The 20292-nt window shown below is 46.4% G+C and overlaps 2 non-coding genes across 2 annotated transcripts; both read right to left on the bottom strand.

Annotated features, from left to right (window-relative positions):
- Positions 1-17212: 17212 nt before the first annotated feature.
- Positions 17213-17296, bottom strand: Trnal-cag (transfer RNA leucine (anticodon CAG)). Its single transcript has one exon. It is a non-coding gene; the product is annotated as a tRNA-Leu (tRNA).
- A 345-nt stretch (positions 17297-17641) lies between these two features.
- Trnar-ucg (transfer RNA arginine (anticodon UCG)) lies at positions 17642-17714 on the bottom strand. Its single transcript has one exon. It is a non-coding gene; the product is annotated as a tRNA-Arg (tRNA).
- Positions 17715-20292: the final 2578 nt, after the last annotated feature.

Here is a 20292-nt window from a genome sequence, read left to right as displayed (position 1 = left end):
GTACCGCAGCTGTTAGAATCTTATTTGCATATAGGCCAATCTCACTGTATGTAAGTCAGACTTACATCCGCGAGATCCTTCGAGTCACCGATGTGTGAAAGCCACGAGACGCAAAGCAATCTTCCTTCTTGCATTCTTCACACTTCGTAACTAAGCACCACGCAAGAGCAACTTCGATAATGAAACTACAGCGGCATCAGAATGTGTGCGATGGACGCCGCAAGCATTGGAGTACGCGTACAGGACAGTAGCTAAGTGCCAAGTGTCATGGCGCTGACACAACTAAAAAGAAGAAAAAAAAACGAGAAAAAGTGTCGGCCGGGCGCAGACGAGGGTTGCGATGCAGGCTTGTTGGTGACGGCGACGTTCGCGCGCTTGTCTGTCGAGACGCCGCGAGCGCCACCATGTCACTCTGCCTCACCAACATGTAGGGACGCTCAAAGCTCAGCGCTTATCCTCGCCAGAAAACACTGGCGGAAAGATAAAATAATGTCGCTGCCTTTCCTTTTGCTCTGGTGACTTAGTGGCAGCAGTATCAGCTTGAGAAGCGGAGTTCAGCTAAAGCTTGTTTCGCAGGGTGGTGCTGCGATCTCAGTATCTTGTATCTTAAGATACACGATACATTCTTCAATGCATCGGAAATACAGATACTGATACACGTTTTGCGAGACGTATCGCGATACAGATACAAGATACCCAAGGAGTATCTAAGATAGTATCTAAGATACATGTATCTTCGATACTGCCCAGCACTGCCGATACGATACTTTCCAAATGTATCTTAAGATACATTCGATACATTCGCAAATTTGGTGTTGTAGATCTATGCGATGCAGCAGCAAACGCGTATGCACAGAACTGTTTGCATGGAAATTTCTTAACTGCTACCAACATTGGTTTACTTGAGTGAAATATCTGTTAGTATCTCAAAGGTTTTGTGTTCCTTGCTGAAAGTATATCTGCTTCATTCTGAATCAACGTATCGGGGTTGCTTTAGCTGCTTAACATGAAAGTTCTTTACACTGCGCTGTCAGCGGTTTTTGCTTGTCGCCTAATAAGTGATGCGAGTCGCCGCTCTGCTTACCGACGAGCTAGCGCCTAGCGGATTGTCGTTTAATTACAAGAACTTAAATTAGACGCCTCCGAACGATGGCCCGAATACCGATGGGGAGTTTTACCTTGTCCGTAAAAGAACTACCATTTACAGAATACTGGGTCAACGGACAAACGTGTAGCAGCAAAAACGCTGGTCGCGACATCTTTTGTGATGCATCGTGTATACGTAGATGACGAAAAACTCCGATGGCTTGTCATATTCTAGTTCTCTGCTTCTCTGATAGCGTGAAGGGTTCGTTGTCCACATAGTAACGTGCAATCAATTAACATTTTTTCTTCCACGAGAGAACACGTGCAGCCCAGAAAAGTCTCAGACGTATTGTGTCATGGCACATAGCGTCGCAGGCAGCCGCCGCTATTCACACTGTTACCACTTATAGCTCCGATTACCTGGTGCTTACTGACAGTAAAAATGGGAGCCCTAAAAACGGAAAACAGATACATCCAAGCAAAATAGAAAGGCTGTTCAGTACCAGGCAATCACAGAGAATAAGTACAGAAAAACGACACAGGCGGCACCATTAATGGCTATCCCAATTACGTATGAAGTATCGAGTAGAAAAGTCACTGCCTATGGAAAATAGCCTAAAACGGCTTGTTGGGACGCTCATGCATAAACAGAGGATTTGGTATAGCAATCTTTCTTGAAAACCCTTCGTATCATATTTAAGATGGCCGCTAATAATTTCTATTAATATAACGCGAACTCAATTTCGCTATTTTGCTAAGTAGTAAGCGGAATTTTCGTTATGCTCCAGGCACGCCCAGATTATTATATATTCGTCCTCAACATCGGCTTGACATGACAGTAAACTCAAGTGGAATGCAAATATGTAAACAGCAGTCGAAATTACGCAGACAGTTAAAAGTAAGAATAAATGAGGGAGGTTACTTTGGCAGCACGTTACAAACGACACATTGCAGTAAAAAGACTTGGAAAATAAGAACAATACAGAGACCCAGGTAATGTATGGGGTGTAAAACAAGGACAGCTAAGAAAGCACTTATTTTGCCAACAATCAAATTATCATTTTAGGGACTCTTTGAATAAAGGTTGCACAAAGAAAAACATACGGTACGCCTGTTGGGCACCTGTTAGGCGTATCTTCTGATAGGTAAATGCTTCTTCTGAAGTTTAGCATCGCTACCAGTGGTGCTACAGTTGTTAAAATCGTATTTGCATGTAAGACAATCTCAAAGCGTGTAAGTCAAACTTAAATACATGAGATCCTTCAAATAAATGGTATGTAAAAGCCACGAGACGCAAAGCAACCCCATTCTTACATTCTTCGGACTTCGTAACGAAGCACCACGCAAGAGAACCTTTGACAACCACACTATAACGTCATCAGAATTTGCGCAGTAGACGTTCGACGCATTGGAGCACGCGGCACAGTGGCTAAGGGCAAGTGCCATGGCAATGACACAGCAAAAAGAAACAAGAGAAATCAAAAGGTCAGCTGTGCGTTGACGTTCGCACCCTTGTATTTTTTGAGACGGCGCGAGCGCCACCACGTTACTGCATTTAGTTTTGTTTAGGTGGCTGGCATAGTGACGCGGTATCACCTTGAAAAGCGGAGCTCAGGATTTTGTTGTTCTACGATTGATGTATCTTGAATCTTAGGATACACGACACATCCTTTAATGTATCGGAAATACAGATACTGATACACGTCTTGCGAGACGTATCGCGATATAGATACAAGATGCTGAAAAAGCATCTAAGATAGTATCTAAGATACATGTATCTTCGATATTGCCCAGCACTGCTAATTAGTTATATTCCTCATATGGTTGTATAATCGAGGCTCACTAAAGCAGCGAAGAAACACAGGGATTTCCCCAAAGAGAGAAATAGATGAGAAGGAAGAGGCAGGGAGGTTAACCTGGTGCGAGTGACCGGTTTGCTACCCTGCACAGGGGTTGGGATATAGGGGTCGGAAAGAGGACAGAGAGAGAGTGAGATAAAATTTAAAAAAAACAACAAAAATACACTATTGTCACGCCATACCAATTTTGGTATATTTCAAACTAACGAAACGGCCGCAAGAGCACCAAAACAGTGGCATGTAAATCATGTCGTTCATGACATGGATATCATGATTTTCATGTTATGACCTGTCATTTATGTTCGTCATAAAGGTACGTTACGCCATACCAATTTTGGTGTATATCCTATTAACGAAACGGTCACGAGAGCCCAAAGTCGTAGGCGGCTAGATAGATAGATACGCTCAAACTCGCAGAAGTTCGCTAAGAAATGCTTCGCATTTAAAAAAAGGAAATCGTCGGGACCTTTGCTTTCTTAAACTTACGCTGGCAAGGATTATATTTCAGTGCTTCCAGTGAAGCACTTTCTGCTGTTGTGGCGGCCTTTTCCACGCACGTTTTGCCCCTTATTTTACATTCAAGATGTACTAAGGCGTATACGCGCTGTACAGTCGAGCGCGATATGAAGGTCATCGCGCGAGCGTCGACCGGCCTAGTTTTCCAGAGGCCTAGCGGCACGTTTCGGAACAGTGAAAATCAAGATTACGCAATCTTCTCGCCGTGGTTGGCTGTTCCATGCTACAGCGATCGCCCCTACGACGAGCTCTACACCCTTTCTGTTTATTTTAAGCTTTCCATTCGTTGCGATCCAGTGTATTCTTCGTTGGCTGTTATCTCCGCCTACGATAACAAAGTTGCTGGGAAAGATCTGGTAAAGCTGGTGCTTGGCACTGCTTCGTTTGGGCGGTTTGGACGGCTTCGTTTGAACAAAAGATATCGCGCTATCATAAAAAGAAAAGAAATGAAAATGTGCCTTCCTCAGACGGGAGTGATCGCAGCTTAAGGAACTGCAAAAAGAGTGAGTGAAGCTTGCCCGATACCTCCCTCTCCTCGAAAGAGGCATCTGGGGCGTGGCGCTGTTGTAGTTCTTAGTCGACGCTCGCGCGATCACCTTCAAATCGCGCTCGACTGTACATAATACATGTTACGCACTATATGACGATTCGCCGGTAGGGTGTTTCTGCCTAATTTAGGCATTCCAAATACCAAATATATTTATAAGTTGAGGAGGCATGCATGTTCTATGGTGCACAGTGTGTTTGTGTGAATATTTGAATATTCAGTGCTTGTTCAAAACGTCACAGGGTCCCTTTGCATTCGCCTAAGACGACTAGAAGGCGAAAGCCATCTTTTTCTTCTCAGCCGATGTGTTTATACCCCCTCCCCGGACGTTTTCTGCACCTTAGTTTTGCACTACGTCCCAAAATTTTGTGATCTGTGACGCAATCATGACGTCATATGGTGACGTGATCACGTGATGATTTTTTTGCATCTCTCGTGTTGACGCCGCCAACGGTCAATTTTTGCGTTTGATGAGGCATCCCAGGCTTTCGCCTTAATAAAGCTTTGCATCCCTCTAGGTATGTCCGCCAGGTATTTAAAAAAATTGTGACGCAGCTCGCTGAAACGCCGGACTGCTGTCCTAGAGGAAACCGGGTCACGTGGTTTGCATTTCACAAAGCAAAGCAAAAGATTTAACACTTTTCAATTTCATTGAATAGGGCCTGGAAAGTTACCGGATAGTCAGATGGTGCCAGAACAAGTCACAGTTTAACCGCAAGGGCGAAGCAGTGAATGCGACAGCAACAAATTGGAATATTATACGAAGTGAGGCTGGCAGCGAACTCTTTTGGATCCGATCTCACGTAACCCTACAAAACGATAGCGTAAGAGAATGTGGCCGCTCCAGGGAGAGATGCTCTTACCGCACTGTCTCTTCGCGTTGAGAGCGCAGCAGGTAGAAGGGTATACGAGCCGCCCGTTGATGGCTGCGGAGATAGCGCGCGCGCCAGCGATCGCGACCACGCCCTTAGAATCAAAGTTCAAAGTTGCTGCTCAAGCGACACCCCCCTCTCCCCTCGCGTCTTTTCATGCTCGTTCAAAACGTGCGGGGCGTTTTCCCTCTTTTTTCACGGCAGGCCTCTCGAGCGGGGTGATGTTATCGCATGCGCCCTCCGAGCGACGGAGATTGGCCGGCTCGTTTTATCTCTGCTTCAGCCGCGTACGTCGCCCCCGCTCGCGCGTTTTTAACCGCGGTAGAACGTAAGATGCGCGGGGGATGTTATCAAATGGGACTTTACACGGGACATGACGGCGACGGCAAAAACCCGTCGAGAGTGTCCATATAACTGCTACCGCCATAAAACGAGAAGGAAAAAGCGCCGAACGTCAACAAGTATCAAAGTCTAATAAGTTATTTTGCAGAGACGTAGGAACTTCAATAAATAGCGTTGCGCGCTTTGACCGATCAATGAAATAAAAACTTGTTCAGGAAGACAGGAGATCGGTGTTGTCACTTTGGATTGACTTTCGCGTTCATGTGCGTGTGTGTCTGCACAGTAGATAGGAAAGGCGGATAGTGAAAGCAAACGCTTAACTGCTCTTACAGTAAAACGACAAGAGAAGTTGCCCCTCAAGTCAATAAAAGGCAGAAAGCCGGCATCACTGGTGCACGTATAGGAAACCCTTAAGAGTGGGGAATTAACGAACTCCAACTACATGGAGCTGCTACGACCATGGTGCATGCAAACAAGGACAGTGGCCCTGTTTTCTTTGTTGTTGTTTTTTTCTTCAGAGCGTAGTCAGTAAACTGCGCTGCTATTTGTGAATGAAAAGGAAAAGGCAGCTGATTTACTTCGTTTGAAGCGGTAACTTTTGCACAGGAAGGGGGAGACCAAGCGTGGCGCGATGTGGTGTGCTCTGTACACTATCTGTGCTTGCCTGCCGGCCTGTATATATGCGCGCTTGGTCGAGATCCCGCAGCGAACGCCTCAGGCAATGCGCTCAAACGAGACAAACAAGCCAGCGGTGATGAGACCACAGCCGACGACGACGAAGGTTATAGTCCGCGGCCCGAGGTTGGACATCTTATTTTATTCCCCTCTGTTGGGTTATTTCGTACTAGCTGGCTGCTTCCTGCCAGATAAAATGCACGCCGTACACAGCCGGGTATGATGCGAGAGGAGGTGTAGGCTAAAGCAGGTCAGCTGGGATGGACGCGTCCGGAGACAGCGCCTTACTGCGCTGCGCACTTTGCGCACTATACGCCAGTTTGCGGACGTAACTGCAGCGGTCCTCCTCGGCGTTTTGCTTTACTACAGCCCTTTCCCCTTCTCTTTCTCTCTTCGCGCCTATCTCGTTTCCTTTAGTCGTTTAACGCCCTAGGTTTAGACGTGGAAAGGTCTTTCACGAATGCACAGTCTGGATACTTGAGGACCGAGCTGCGGACTGTTTGCGGTCGTTTATAAACGCAATAAATAAAGAAAAAAGTACGCTGGGGCCATTAAGCTGTATGTGCGCGCAGACGCTTCCTTTTCTAAGCAAACTTGGCTCCGTAGAGGGTCGGCGTATAGACGCAGTCGGAGGAAAGGCGAATGACGGCGTATGTGCCTGTCTCCTCCTCACAAGTGAGCACATACACACGCGGAACGTTTTGCGAAGAATCGAGAATAGATTCGAGCTCTCCTCGCGTTCTTTGCTACAATGCAAGCGCCAAAGATACAGAGAAGCGCTCGTACGCAAGTAGGTGGTAACATGCGACAGCAGACGACGCAGCATCACCACTTTGGCGGCTGTATGTAACTACAGCGGCACGCGAATAAGGGGGACTGCCGATGGTTCTGCGCCGCTGTAGTTGGTTAGAGAGCCGGAGAACGGAAATAACAGTAACAGGCTGCAGCGGCGTCACGGCCCTTTGGCGCAATGAACAAGACGAGACCACTGCGCAGCCAGCCATCGCAACGCGAAAAAAACAGCCGCAGGCTAGCAACAAGGGGGGCGACAGCGAGTAATTCCCTGGCAGAAGCCTTCCCTCTCCGGGTGCGAGAGAGCGGGGCCACGCAGCAAAGAAGCCTTCCTACTTAGGGCCTCGTTAAAGGTTCACTGGTCGAGCTTGTCGGCAAGCAGCTCTGTGAACCTCTGGCGTGCGATACGCGCCCGCCTGTCGCTCGGCTACATTGTACGCGCGTGGAAGCCAGAGGCAGCCAGCGTGCGACCGTCCTCTCCCTCGGCTGGCTGCTGCATCGGTCCGAGGCGGCTGCATGCAGGGATTTCGCGCTTAGTGTAACAAATGACGTCGTTCCTCAGCAGCGTACCGACGGTCGGGTCGGTGGCATGTTGTCCGAGCCTGCTCCCATTCAGTGTGCGTAATCGGCCGAAGTGTGCGCCAGAAACGCGCGGCTGTGTATAATTTACGACATACTGACAGGTTCCTTTTATCGGAAGCAACCTTCCTTCTCTCACTGCTATGAATAATGTATCGCTGCAGTGCGCCTAGACTTCTTCCTTCCGAGCTCTTTTTCTCTCGCTCGCCTGCGGCTGACGAGCCGCGCATGCTAGTCCTTAAAGAAAAGAATAAAAATAAAGGCAACTGCGAGGAAACTTTGCTATCAGAGCTGGAAACTATCTCAAGCAGTTTCTTCTCGGCCAGTCTGTCTTCGTCACTGCATGGTGCGTCGCGAACGTTTGCCCCATCTTCTTTATGTACTTGGACAGATGGCGTGTGGCATATTAAGCAAGCGCTGTGGCGCATTATGTCAACGTTTCTAAAAGTATATCTATAAACGTTGCATTATAGCGTGCTATAGGTGTCTCTCCGGACGTGCACTGTCGCCTCCGTTACCGCTGTGGGGGTATAGGAAGAAGGAGTGTGCGGCCCTGTTGGGAGGAATCATTCAAGACTGAAAACCCGTTCGGGATCCGCCCGTTTAAGAAGGCCGTTCCCTCCTCCGCTGCTTCTTTGGCTTGCTACTGAAAGGCGCTCACGTTGGAAGCCCCGGTCGTAAAATACTGTTCATTGACCGTAGTTGACTGCTCTTCTATGTATGAACGATAGCGACGAGCCTGTAGGGTAGCGAAAATCCCGCCTCCGCGAAATTAAAAAAAAAAAAAAAACATCGCAGCAAGTGGCGTCTTTGAGCCTGATCTCTCAATGTTGCAAAACGTATTACTTGGGTCATGCAAAAAGGCTGCTGAGAAGTGAATATTTTACTCATGCAACCTGACGAAGTGAAGGCACTGGAGTTGAGGGTAATGTAGAAGAAACAAACGGAAATTCTTTCACACTCCGTCCTAATTAGTAACTGACACGATAAGATTAAGCATCAAAAAAGAGTATTGAAGGAGAATTGTATATTTCTGGGCTCAAGCGTGATATTGAGCGCCTCGAGATGTTATGCCATTACGGCCTCAACGCGCACTTGGAGCAGATGGTGTGGAAGTGCCTGAGGGGATTGATTGTTTTGAGACTGACGATAAATGGGCGTAGTAGGGTGTTTGTTAACATAATAAACAAGCGTCAGCCTTTCGATTGCACCGAAACTGTGGCTATTGTTTTTTTGTTGGATCGGCTATTTAAAACGCACAAAGGCATGCGCACACACACACACACATCCAACAGTGTGTGCGTGCGCGCGCGCGCGCGTGTGTGTGTGTGTGTGTGTGTGTGTGTGTGTGTGTGTGTGTGTGTGTGTGTGTGTGTGTGTGTGTGTGTGTGTGTGTGTGTGTGTGTGTGTGTGTGTGTGTGTGTGTGTGTGTGTGTGTGTGTGTAGACAACGCACCCACACCCAGCAATGCAGCATGTGGTCGCACAATGATGCACCAATATCGCTGCGCAATGCTAAGAGGCTCCTCATCATTATGAAGAAGCGTCCTGTGCTCATGCAGCAAGGAGACCCCACGCGCACGCTTTGCGCGGAGTAATTCACTGATAAGTAGGATAAGGAAGACATGCTTCGGTCGGCGAGCTCTCCCCGCGCGGTGTGCCCGACCTGATGTACGTATAGTTCATTTTGGCCACCCTACACGGGGAGAGTGAGGAAATTTCTGACATGACAGGCTTTTCATTCCTAAGCGAGAGATGAAACACTTTTCCCCGTAGTCTATGGTCGTCTGCCTAAAAGTAAAAACAAAAAGTGCTCTAAATATACTCAGTACTCACTGTCATTTTGAGCCATCGGGGAGCATAGAGTGCAAATTTTAGTGCGAGTGGCCACAAGAACATTGTAGGCTCTACAAGACAGATTTATACTTTACAGGAAGTGTCGCGTAAACGCTGCTGCACGCCGCAGGGGGTGTAGTAATGTTTCAACATTGCTATTCTCGCTCAGCTGTGATGGGATTGATAGTTTTATAGCATGAATCTATAGAGCAGGGGCCTCAAACTCGCGGCCTGCCTGCCTCTCGCTAGCGGCCCGGCCCGCACATGACTGTCTTAGTGAGAATTTTTTTTCTTAGGAAGTATCTCCGTGAGCTGCACAGACGTGGCCATGGTCTCAAGCATTCTTTTCGTGATGTACCCCATAAGGTCACCAATTGTTAAAACATAACCGTAGAAGAAAAAGTTGATATTTCAGAACCGGTGTCCAGATTTAAGTCATTCTGGACATCAGTAATAATACGTTTTTCGAAACCTGACGGCAAATACCCATCAAAAATTACCCATATACGGGATATCAGAAGCGGCTGCTCTTCAAATTACGTTATTCAAACATTGTGGTGCCAGAGCAACACCTAACATAACGACCCTCAATACTAAAAGAACCTGGAGTTTCTTGCTCAACGATGTCGTGCCTAATTGTAGAAACATTTTCCTATCACTCAGGATTCTCATCGACTTTGAGCGACTGCTTCACCAGTCTTTTGTCTAAGAATCCTGTAAAATGAGACTTGGTACTGCTAGAATCAACAGTTTGAAAAAAAAAAAAAGAAAATGCTATCGCTGCTTCGATACATATGTCTTTAAGTCTACATCTTGCTGTACCGCAGTTCGACTAAAACATAAAGAACGAGCGACTGAACATATCTGCTGTTCGCAGCGACACCGCCACCAAGAAAAAAAGTTGTTTGGTGTTTATTTTTGCAATCGTCCTGCAAGGAGAATGGGACGCATAGACGCACAGGTAAGGAGCCAACCTCCAAGCGAGGAGACGAGGAGTTACGCAGATATATTTGAGCACGCGGTTTCCGCAACGAAACAACATCTTAGTAGGGGAGCAGTTCATTTACACACAGCTACGCATCATGACATAACCGTATAAACAAAAAAGGGATATTGCAAATAAATTCGCAAGGTCGCAATGCTAACAGAACTGACAATTTCACGCTTCATTGGAGGGGAAATTAAATATTCCCATGAACAAACCTTTTTTTGTTTACATCCGTTGGTAGCGCAAGCCGATGCCCCTTTTGCTTCAACAAAATAGCTTTTTTTCCCTCGTTGTTATGAAGTTACACTTCTGCCTGGCACTTCTATGCCATATTTCATATGATACAAAAATTTCATATATATATATATATATATATATATATTAAATTTATTCATCTTAGATGTGAGTGTTATTAATGACGACTCAAGTCGGTCTCAGGTTCCATCGTGACGAGGGCATAATCTAGAAAATGTAGAAAATGATTATATGCGTCTTCCTCAAGGCCACATTTTATGCCGAATTGTATTCATGTGTACGAAAGGCATAACTTCAATTGTTCAAAAAAAAAAAAGAAAAAAAGAAGACAGCGTTGCACTATTGCCGGTTACAGCTTAAAGAGGCCCTGCGACACTTTTGCGACTGCCTTATTCAGCACCGCCAATGCGTGTAGTTATGAATGCCGAGACGAACGCAAAAAGAAATATGCAAATTGGTGCATGAAGAGTGAAGTTATTAGTCCTCAAAGTTCAAAACTCAAGCAGACGACGACCGAGAAACGTTTTTTTCGCATTTCACTCTCCCGCTGACGTCAAAGGCCGGTTCGAATCACCGCGCGCGTCTTATAAAGACATACCGGAAATGTCACCTCATGGTAGCCTTCACACAGTACATTGCTACCCCTCTTTTTGACGGCGTTGTTACCATGCTTACGACAAACCACGTGCGTCAGCTAGCAGACGCTCCCATGATTTGTCGTGTAGTGCACAAAATGAGTCTGGAAGACCTAACAGACCTCGAGCGCAAGCTCTTGCGACGCATCGATTGCTTGCATGTTGTGCACGCCATTGCAAATTGAAAGTCCGTCGCTGAGCCCCGCGCATCGCGAGGATGGCTCCATGGGCCCAGACGAAACGCTAACGCCCGATGACGCGGAAGGCGTCGGCCGGTAAGCGTCTAGAATTTTTTTTTTTCGTTGACAGCATCGTGCCGAACTGAGCGTTGCGTGTTTCGCAGGTGCCGGTGTGGCCGGTGCCGCTCGACGCCGCAAAAGGCTAAACGCGGAAGAGTATCGTTTGTTTACCATTCCACAGCGCACCTAGCGTCCTGTTCGTTGTTTTGAAAATATATCAGTTAGAAACAGGAATCATTTGTTTCTGAGAAAGCATAAGAAGGGGTTTTGTTCCTCTTAGGCCTCCGTAATATGGCTTAGCTACCACCATATGAATATTGCACGTCACGTGTCGCGTCAAGCCATAGAGTTTCCTAAAATTAACTAGAGGGGACTCTGGCGCTGCGATCGTTCAGCTACCATGGGAATGATGGGTAGTACACAAATTTGCCTAGTCTTCGTGCTTGCGGCTTCAAACGTACTTGTGGCTTTGTTTATTGCTGTGTTTTGGCGTTTGTTTCGGATAAAAGAATAGACCGTTGTGAACTTCGTGACCAGGTTTGAATCGCTGAGCCTAAAGAAGTTAAAGTGGCGAAGTGAAACTGCTGACTTTCTGCTGAACTTCGTTTTGCGACAAAGCGGATGCAGCCGACGCGGAGCCAAACGGAGCCGAACGAACGAAGTTTAGACAAATTTGTGTACTACCCATCATTCCCATGCTGGCTGAAGCGTCATGCGTTGCAGCTCCCATAGACACTAGCGCCAGAGTTCCCTCTAGTAAGTATTGTAGGAAACTCTATGCGTCAAGCCACTCAAAAACGAACGGTCTTTGTCGTCATTGTCACATGACATCACGTCACTTCCTGTAACAGAAATAGCCGATGTGTGTCGCCATAGTCCGAAATCAAGGTAGTTTACCCCGTGAATTAAAATTATAACAGCTTCGATTTCGGCGTTGCCACTTGCGCAAAAATATTGGTGCATTCCACAGTACCAGAAGAACCGATGAAAAAGATATGCGCAAATTGTGTTGCAGAGCCCCTTTAAGTCCTCGCCCAGATCCGACTGCCAGCGCAACTAAAATAGTGGTCGCTCTCATCTATTCACGGATGTTCTCCGACGGCGGCGTCATGAACCATCCAGCCAGTGTTGCGGAGTTGCCACTCCGGAATTGGAATGACTCCGGAATCATTTCACATTCTCACAACGCTTGGAAGAATGGAATGGGAATGGAATTACGTCTTTTTCCGAAAATAGAGCACGTTTTCGTCCACGCGCTGTTTTTCAAACTTCAAACATTAGTAAGTCAGCGCCTTGAATTTAACAATAAAGCAAAGAGGACATTGAGGAGGAACGTATTTTGCTACACTCTTAATTGCTACTACTGCAATATCATGCTCAAATTACTCATGTAGGCCTGAGTGCATGTCTTTTCGAAGTCGAAGGCCACAACGCATTCTCTAGGTCCACCTTTAGTTAGCGAGAGCCAAAGGTAGGCGTGGTGTAAAAGTGTGAGCGATCTGCCAATTTGCCAAAGAGAAACCGAGGCATAAGTTAGTGTACAAACAAATGCATTATCCCAGCAGATATTGAAGGGAGAAACAAATTATCCCTGCGCGTTGGTTCCCATTGGTACCCCCACATGAAAGTGGCGAATACTCTATGCACAGCCTTATCTTTATCACACGAGCAGTTTAGTACCTGACACACGTAAATGACCTTTGCGACAAAGAAGACATTGCATACCTGCGCACAGGAGAACACAAAGTTCTCCTCACCTCTTCCATGCTTGCGAGGCGCGCTTGACAAGCGTGATTGCTGACGAGCAGTGCGGCCCAGTGTTCTGCATTCGATGCAAAGGCACAAGGTGCCCGAGCGGTGCCCTGTTCCAACTAATACCAGCAGATCTGGAGGGCTTTGTTCCCCATTAACCAAATCTTAGTTTTCTCCGTATTCACGAACACTCCAGACGCGTAGGAAAACTGCCTAGTCTTCTTTTAAGTACATTTAAGCTTAAACAATATTCAAACATCACCGTTAGTTCAAGCATGCTGGCCATGCAAATACTATAGGTAGCGGGAGAACTGCCCCTATGGGAATTAGTAGGGTGGTTGTACTGCACGAGATATGTCACCAAGCTATCATCTCTCGACCTTGGTAACGTGTTTGGCGTACTTTCGCAGTTCTTAATGCATCTGATGACATCAGCTTTATGGGTCGTTCATTCCTAACCCGATAAAACTATCAAGACGCCTTTCCTACGTTGAGGAATTACAGGAATGGAATTGAACTGCCCGGCCATTCCCGGAGGAATGGGCTAATTTTTTTTCATTCCGAGGAATAGAAAGGAATGGAATTGCGGCAAGTTCTAATTCCCAGGAATGGAATTGGAATGAATGAAGGCGCCCATTCCGCAACACTGCATCCAGCTTACGACGTTTGTCTATAGCGCGCGCTCATTCGTGCACGCTTGTGTGCATCGGCATTTGAGGTGGAAATGCCGCTGTCGTCTAAAGTTGTACCCGACTATAGTATGAAATAATCTAGCATTTCTCATTAGCCTTGCCTTGCAATGCAACGAAAAAAACGTCCAGCATGCAAAAAACTAGCAGTTCCGTGTACGAATACAACCGATGAGCGAAGCTCCTTAGACATGGGACGCAAGTGACTATGCGCCTGATCTCGCTGCTGGCTTTCATGAAGGCGGTAGGGTGCGGAGCGGGTGGGGAGAGCGTCTGCTGCGCTCGGTGGCGGGAACGACTGAGCGAGTGAGTGTGCGGCGCGTGCAGCGCAGGGAGAGGGAGACAGGTGGGAGAGGGGGGCGAGCGGTGATGTAACGGGGACCTTCGACGGCGGCGACGGAACGCTCGGCGCGCGCAGCGTTTCATCGTCCTGTTTTGCGCCGGCGCCAGGTGGGGAGACCGTCTGCTACTAACTTCGACAAAGCGCCCGTAGTGTGCTAGAATGATGGTTGTCGTTTCACAATTCACGATAAAGGCGGTGAAAGTGAAGACGACCATTATAACCAGTTATGCACAGAGCTTATTTATTTTAACCTCTAATTTCTGGTGCGATAGAACCAAACCGCTCAAAGCCTAAGCATTTCCTTTTAAATTACCGGCCACTGCAACCTAAGGCGATGCTTAAAGAGAAGGGAGCTTCGACGGCGCGAAGTGCGGGCATAAGTAGCTTCGCTCCTAAAAAGCAAGGACGTTTCCAGGTTGAAATGTTCAATTGAACTAGATTTTTCAAATAACTCTCCTGTGTGTGGTAGATACTACGAGTCAGCATGCTCATCTGGCATAACGACTTCCACATATTTAATGAACAAATAGTTCAATGTGTTTGTATTTAGCTGTTCAGTTATACTGGTTAAGCATATATTTACGTAGTCTCTTATTTTGTAGTAATAAAAAAAATGGCAGAAGCTCAGGGAAGATGGAAGCTTATGAAGAGATGAAAAATTCCCGAATCCGGGGTGTCGCTGTAGCCTTGAAGCAGACGAGTCCGTTTGTCGACACAACGTGTGCGCGAATTTTTCATCGTATTTTGTAGAGTGATTCCGTATTATGATCTCTTGTTTTTATTTATTTATTTATTTATTTATTTATATATTTATTTATTTATTTTTGGAGCGACCATACATCGAACAATGCGTCCGTAAAGATTGCATCCTGTATCAGCATCTTTAGAAAGATCATGCCTCACTCGCCGTGAGGACAAGGCTTGCTGTTAATAAAGGCGGGTGGCAAGGCTTGGCGTGGTTTACTAGCCCAGACGGCTGCATAAAGGTAAGAGTCTGTTCGAACGATTTCCGTCAATCGTAACGGGGGTGTGGAGTCGGCTTTGGCTATTTTAAAACGTGTCAGCTGGTGATAATCAAATTTTAAAATGGAGATAACTTGACTGGCGGTGGCCGTTTTTGCAACGAAGTTTGATGTTATAAATTATAGCCTCCTTTTGAGAACTGAAGACTAATGCGAATGATGAAATCTCTTCTTTCAAGATGAAGCAACAGAGCAGTTTTGGACAATGCCTCTAGGTCTAAAAGTAAACCGCATAACTTAGTTTCATTTTGTGGAACGTATGGAGCCTTTTTGTTCGATGTGCATCGAACTTAATGAGCCTCATTGCATCAGCACACGGAGACAGCCTTGAAATCTGCTTCATTCGTTCATTAAACTGAGCCAGTGAAGTTGAATTAGGAATGTTTTTTTTTCTCTAATTATAAGAGTGACCAATGCCGTGTGTCGTCCATGCATACTATTTTGCGTAACCTGTCTGCGAAGGCGCAGTTTTGAGATGTGTTTTGGAGGATTTTTACAATTAGTTTCGTCCTAAAGCGAAATGTTGTGTTTCTACCATTTGCTGGCCTCTCTATCAGTGATCATTATCGATGCATCGCGTCGCATTCTTCGCTATTATTGTACTCATCGCCTTTATGTACGGCCGCTTTTTCTGAGCGACCCCATATGTGTTCAAGCGCGCTCTCAGTACAGACGACACAGCAGGCCGCATGTTCGCAACTATCCACAACGCTGCATCACGCTAAAATGTTCTCGACGTAATTTCATTCATCTTGGAGAATTGCTATGACGCCCACTTGTAGACACGTCGACGTGCATGCGCATACATGCACCTTGGATCTCCGCATGGAGAAACCGCGCATGTGGAGCCAAGAAGTGCGGGCAATGTCTACGTTTTCAAAGTAATAAAATCATTCAGCGTATCGTGAATCTCGTTAGAAGCACGGGTGTTCCGCCAGGCAACTCACGCGAGCTGCATCTTAGATAGGTTGAATATCGTATCTGACACTTCCCGCACCCGCAGCATGGAGCCATCAGCGACGAATTAATGTGAATACATGGCCAGCCGTATTGCTTCTGAGTTTTGTTTATCTCGAGCCCTTTCCCATTTCTTTGCGGATTGGAACCACATTAGACATTGGAACCACAGACGTTAATCTGATATGACACCTGTATCGTTGGGGTAAATATGTAGTGTTTATTGCTTTGTTGTAAGATTATATAGCCTGCACCACAACCACAATTGACGTTGCACTGACATTACGCCTGCACAGGCTGTTTTTCCAAACCAGTTTACAGACCTGGCGTGGCTCTGTGGTAGAATACCTGATGGTCACGCAGAACGCTTGGTTTCGATTCCAGCTCGCATCCTAATTTTTATTCTTTGGATTCGTCGGGTCAACGCTGCCGGTGTCGGTTTCTCTTAGCGTTCTCGCACTTAAATTACCAATATCTGGTTTTGCCGTTCCTGGGTAGATACTGTCTTTCACCTGTGGCGCGCATACCCGTATACCGTGGTAAACTGGTATGTGCCGCGCGTGTCTGGAGGAAAAGGTTTGACGACGTACGTGACAGGATTTTCACGTTACTCATGTCATGACCTGACAGTCAAATTCTCTTACCCTTCCATGCCAATTTTGGTCTGCACCAAGTTAAGGAGGCGATCACGAGAGAACCCAGACGTAGGTGGCTAGATAGATAGATTCGTAGATAGAATAGCTCAGTGTGCCTTGGGTTCGCTAAGAAATGTTTCGCATTTAAAAAACTCCGTCCCTTTAATCAGAGGCGGGGACATCATTTTTCACTCTGGGGTACAGTACGATAATAGGGGTCATTTAGCGGGGCAGGGCGTCTATGTAGTAATTTGCTATGCATCATCCTTCTGGCGTTACAGGGGTAGGGTTGAGGGTTGAATTTCAGAGTAGTGACATAAAAGGCTTTGACAGCTCAATCAGCTTTCGTCTTACAACTCGGTTGTGGCGCTGAATGTGTGCGTGCGTGCGTGTGCGTGAATCGTTTTGCGCAACATAAACACGTATTGTAGTTGCACGAAATGTCACAAAATATCGTTACCAGCTTGTCCATTTTCCATGCTCGGCTTTCGTTAACTGCTTGTAATGTATAAACGGTAATGGCTCACCGAGAACTAAGAAGTTTTACTAAATCCCCAATATAATTTAACTACTTCAACGCCGAAGCAAAAGGAATGTGAGAAGTGGGATTCGAACCCACGCCCGGAAGACCGGACTGCGACCTGAACGCAGCGCCTTGGACAGCTCGGCCATCCTGACATGATCATTACAATTGCTAAGTTTCCATACGGAGAGTACCAGAAAAAACGCTGCAGCAGTGCTTCTGTCATGAAGCGAAGCCTAATATTTTTAAAACACGCACGCATGAATTTCTCACGTTTGAATGAGCTAATGAAATGATAGGTAAGCAACGCGATGGTCCAGGTACATTCACGTACCATCTGAAAAGGAGGTGAAGTTTGCCGAGTCATTCATGTGCGAGTGAAATCTGTTGCCATCGTTGTGACGTCTGTGACATGCAGAGTTGTTGCAATCTTGCAGCAGCGTTTGTCCGCAGACGTGGTAATGCTGTTATAATAAAAAAAAGGAAGAAAAAGAAAGGAGCGTCCGCGACAGGACTCGAACCTGCAATCTTCTGATCCGAAGTCAGACGCCTTATCCATTAGGCCACGCGGACGAACTGGAGAAGCTTTGTTATTTAACAGTGACCAGCTTTTTGCGTAGAGTTAGGATTTTTTTTTGTTGTTTGAAAGTGAACGAAATTGATCAAGTCAAGATGAACGAAATACATCTCGTTCATTCATTTTCGAGAGGGCAACAGAGGGGTCGCATTGATTATTTTTTTTTCAAGATAAGCACTGATTGGGTATCTCTTTTTTTTTTCGGGGGAGGTTGGGGGGAATCGGAGGTGGGGGGGGGGGGGTAGCTAATTTGATGCGAACATTGTCGAAAATTCTTCGGTTCACCAATTTTATTGACATTGAAACGTCGTGTATGAACGCACAGTCTTCTCTCGAAACACTATATATAACGAAGTTTTACGAAGCTCTACGAAGCGATGTAACTGCACAGCAATAAAAAAAAAGTGTATTTAATATTTTAGTTTAAGTAGAATGCGGTTTTATTTATTTACTCATTTCAATACCTTCAATAAACGAGGGCGTTATAGGGGGGAAGTAGAAGTATGTAAACAACGGGTAAGAATAAAATGCAGAGTGTTATAACAAGTATCGAAAACAAAACAAATATAAGTGGGGTTAAACAGAGACAAACAAGTTCTTAACCTCCGACTTAGATGCGCTTGAATTATTGATTTCTGCTATAAAGACGGACAGATATGTGGTTGCGGTCCGTTCATGTTTTTGTCATTTATGAGTCATGAAATAACCTTATGCGGTAAAAGGAAATGTTCACTTTCTACGGAATGGTAAGTGCCAGGTGATATGTGTGGTGGATAGAAAGCATTTCGTGTTTGAGGTATTAACTAAGAAGTTTTTTGTGAAATTGGGAGAAAGTTCGACAGAGAGCGAGAAAGGGGGGGGGGGAGGCAGCTAGACCTGTCTGTCTCTTGCAGACTCTTGCGTGCCGTGCAGTGACACGTACTATGACTGTCGCGTGTACGTACTAGCGGAAGTTAGCGGAAGTGCTCCACGGAGAGTTGTGGAGCGTTTTTTGTACAACATCAGAGTATAAAATATAAAACAAGATACCATTGTTTTACCGCGTTCTTCTTGTGCGAAAAAGCATGTAAACAGAATTGTGTCAACAATACCTGCATTTGGGCGAGTAGGTCCATTATTGGTTCTGTGTTGCTTACTCTTTTCTGTTTTACAGCGAAGGCTGTTATGAGATCATTTCACCGGCCGTTTTTGGCGCCGTAGTTGACCGCCGCCGCCGGTGTCCGTAACCAGTATCGCTCGAAATAAGAAAAAAAAAACGAAATAGGAAAAAAATTCCAGGATGGAACGAGGTTCGAACCTGTGCCCTCCGCGTGTGAGCCCAGTATTCAACCCCTGAGCCATGCCGGCGCTTGAAACTGCTTTGCAAAAAGGTCCTATACAGGCTTCATGTCGGGAAGGAACCACATTAGCATATGCAATATAGCGTGGTAGAAGAGTAAAATAAGCACCAAGCGTCGCACAACGCGAATTCTGTAACCAGGCGTCACATAATGCGAATTGCGCAACGAGTAGGTTGTTGAATGCTTCCAACCCATTACAAAGGGCTCTGCCATAATTCTTCGTCGTCATCAGGCACAGCATCAACAAAGTGCGCATAATGACTTACATGCGTTTAGCAGGTACCACGGCTCTCCGTAGAATGACGAAAAATGGCACAGTGCCTTGCCCTACTTCTCAAAAATTACAATGATTTATAGCGTAGTGGGTTCCTCGCAAGTGCACTTGTATTGGTTGCCAAGGAAGCCCATAAGCGCATGATCCATTTCCTCGGGGTCTCAGTAAAGTTCTTCGCCCCCCCCCCCCCGTCTTTCTCCCACGTCAACGTATGCTATACAGCATGACGGGAGAGGGAAATAGCGACCAGGCGTCACCCAATGCAAATTACATAACTGGTGGGCCGTTTAAAGCTTCCAACCCATTACAAAGGGCTGAGCCATAATTCTTCATCGTCATCAGTCGTCGCGTCAACAAAGTGCACGTAATGCCTCACAGACGTGTAGCTGGTGCCTCGTTTCTCCGCAGAATGACGAATAATGGCTTAGTAGGTGCTTCCCAACTTCACAAAAATTGTGATTTATGGCGTAGTGGGTACCTTTCCAGTGTACTTGTATTGTAGCCCCAAGAGAGCTTACAACGGGCTCTAGAAACGCCGCTCTTCCAGCTTTCGCCGTGACTGTGCTGCGGTTTCAGCGCAGGCCTGGCGTTTTTTAACATTGAAATGTCTTACTTACATTTCCCCTGCTCTCTGTATACCCATGTCCTACGCTTTTCTCGGTAGTGGTAAGCGAAGAGGGTGAAGAGAAAAAGAAATGGAGAAAATGGGGATTACTAGTATATATTTTTTTCGACAAAACTTCCCCTCGCCGGCTGATTAGGCTCTTATCGGAGGCGACCGCTTCCAGCCCCAACACAACGGCAGCTTGACTTCCTCTTCCTTACGCCGTCAACTACACGGCGGCAGCGCTGCGCCGTCTCGTTAAACGGAGACCACCGATTTGCCAGAATGGATGCGCTGTGGACCCGATGCTTGAGCCCCGCTGTCGTCGTCTCTCCTGCCAGTTAGCGTCGCTTGAG

Source organism: Rhipicephalus sanguineus, chromosome 1 (assembly GCF_013339695.2).
Source record: "Rhipicephalus sanguineus isolate Rsan-2018 chromosome 1, BIME_Rsan_1.4, whole genome shotgun sequence".
In the NCBI taxonomy this organism is placed as follows: domain Eukaryota; kingdom Metazoa; phylum Arthropoda; class Arachnida; order Ixodida; family Ixodidae; genus Rhipicephalus; species Rhipicephalus sanguineus.
This window is presented reverse-complemented; position numbering and strand designations above follow the sequence as displayed.